Below are 3,085 nucleotides of genomic sequence, written 5' to 3' on the forward strand. Positions count from 1 at the left end.
GGAGGACAACTGACACTAAATGAAGGCATAGTAATGGCTAATAATGGTAGTAAATGTAATGATGACAAATTTATCATAGAAACAAATCTAAATGTCATGATTGTGTGACGATGAAATGATATAATGATACTAATGCAAGTAAATGATAATGAACTATATGTATTTAAATGCAACTAAATGATATTGAATGCAGTATAATGAAGATTTAAGATTTTAATAAACCTATATGCAAGTAAATGATAATGAACTAGGCTTATGCAAATGCAACTAAATGTAATGAAATGATGATGTGATTATGATAATGAGTGCAAGGTTGTTTTAAAATTTTGCATGGTGCACTAATGATGTGTCAGAGGACTCTGTCGTGATTGTATCCAAGACCAACTCAATTTTCATATAACTTCTCATATTAATCTTGTTCACACTTGTATACAAAACCATGCATATGAATAATGAATGATTAAATGGATGGGTGACATGCAATGAAATGCAATATAAACAGATGAGATGGAATGACGATCCATAGTGCTTCATTTTCATCATTGAGCATGATAATATCGATCTTGGATGAGGTAGTAGTAACCAAGGATGGAGAATTGTACCTACAAGCAAAACAACATAAATAAATAAAGAATAAAGAATATGGACCCTTGATAATGGTTCATGCTCATATGGTTGAGGTATACGCTATAGTCAGCAAGTTGTAGTGATCTATGACTGTATTTTGCATATGATCATGTAACTTAGTGAACTTCCCACGTAGACACCATTAGTACATGCCCCAAAACTTCATTGGGATAATTCGCAGAAAACATACTAACAATGCGTAGGAACCATCCCAACCACTCTAATCACTTGTGGATATCCCGAAGTAGTGTAGGAACCTGATATATATAAATAAATGAATAACCTACAAATCAACAAAGTATTCGATAGCTTAAACAGAAGTTTCTTGTCAAAGAAAATGTCATCTTGTCTTTGTTTTGGATAAGGAAGGATGCATCCTTGTTAAAACAGTTTGTGTGTCAATGTTGATTGTTTGGTTGATGTGGTAAGTGGTCATTGTTTGAGTAGCTCAAAATGTTTGTTTGGTATCTGCTAAGATGCATATATACATAAGCATTGCCATGTTTTTGATTGATTTTTGATGTTTTATGATGTTTTTGGATTTTGTGAGATAGTTTTCCAATGTTTTTGGTATTTTTTATTGTTTTGAATATTTTTGGATTTTGTGAGATAATTTTGAATGAAGAACTCAATGAATCAAAAGTAATGCAAAATCCACTTCCATCAATAGGTTAAGGGTATTGCCCCCAATTTAGACATGACTATGAAAAAGCGGGATGCAAGATGCATGAAGTACTATCTTTGATTGCAAATCAATAAGAAGCCATGGTTTTGGACTGATGGATGTGTGTGTGTAATGAATGTGATTGTAACAAGTTTGAAAGGCAATGGAGCCATAGCCTTTACAAGTGGCTCTTGTTTGCTAGCTTTTCACCATCGCACTTACCCAAGGTGCCACCAGAGTGGTTATTCACCATTTGGATGCATGATTTTTCTTTACTATTTTGATGTTTTTGTATTTTCTTCAGGACATATATCTAGATGTTTTTGGTGTTTTTCTAGTATGTATGGGAGCCTGATGCTCTGTATAGTTTTTTAGGTATTAAACTGTTTGAGGTGCATGTTGTTGATCATATCTACTAGCGGTTCTCCTTCTGAAGTAGCCAACTGATATGCCCCAGACCTCAATACAACAGTGATAACATATGGACCCATCTAGTTTGATTCAAACTTTCCTTGATGTTCTCAATTGGGTTGGTTATGAGGATTCTCTAGAAAAACAAGATCACCTACCTCAAATGTACCAGGTCTAACTTGATGATTATAGCTTCTCCTCATTCACTGATGATAGGATTTGAGATGGTTGTATGTAGCTTATCGTTTCTCATCAAGTAGCTCTAAATCTTGGAGACATGATACCCTGTATGCTTTGTCATCTATGAGATTATGCAAGGAAACCCGTAGAGATGGTATCTCAACCTCAATAGGTAGAATGGCTTTTGCACCATAGACCAGTGAGTAGGGAGTTGCGTCTGTAGGGGTTTTGAATGCTAGTTTGATACGCCCATAGTGCTAGATTTAATTGAACATGCCAATCACAACCGGCATCATTGACTGTCTTCTTGAGGATTCTTAATATGTTTTTGTTTGATGCTTCGGCCTGGCCATTTTCTTGTGGGTAATAAGGAGTGGAAAAGCGGTGTTGGATGTGAAATTTCTCACAAAGCTCATGGACATCCTAATTTTTGAAAGAAAGATCGTTATCTGTGATGATGGACATGGGTACACCATATCGATAGATAATGTAATTAAGGATGAATGAGGCGATCTTCTTGCCAGTGACTTGGGTAAGTGGAACAACTTTGATCCACTTTGTGAAGTATTCGGTGGCTGTAATAATGAATTTGTGGCCGTTGGATGAAGATGGATGGATTTTACCAAAAATGTCAAGTCGCCATTGACAAAAAGGCCATGGTGTTGTGATTGGTTGCAATTCTTGTGTTGGTGCATGTATCAGGTCTCCATGAACTTGGCATTTCTTGCACTTTCTGGCAAAATAGTAAGAGTCTTTTTCCATGGATGGCCAATAGTATCCAGTGCGCATGAGTTTCTTGGCTAGTGAAGGACTGCTTGCATGAGTTCCACAAATTCCTTCATGTACCTCTTCCAAGGCCTTTGTTATCTCATCTTATTCCAAACATCAAAGCAGAGTACCATCAAGACTACGTTGGTATAGGGTTTCAACAATAATGGTATATCGAGCAGTTTGGCGAATGAAGGTTTTACGTTGGTTATTCGATTGGTTAGGAGGAAGTGTGTGATCGCGGAGGTAGGTGTAGAAATCACCATACCATGCGGATTCGGAACCAACAAGGTGACATATCATCTCGGATTCGGGGATATCATAAGTGAGAATCCAAAGTTGTTCGACCAAGAACTCGTAACATGTTGAATTCTATGAAAGATCTAGGAGAGATGCAATGGTAGCCATAGCATCAACAACTCAATTTTGATCTTT

The sequence above is a fragment of the Cryptomeria japonica genome, chromosome 11, assembly GCF_030272615.1.
Source record: "Cryptomeria japonica chromosome 11, Sugi_1.0, whole genome shotgun sequence".
NCBI classification, from domain to species: Eukaryota; Viridiplantae; Streptophyta; class Pinopsida; order Cupressales; family Cupressaceae; genus Cryptomeria; species Cryptomeria japonica.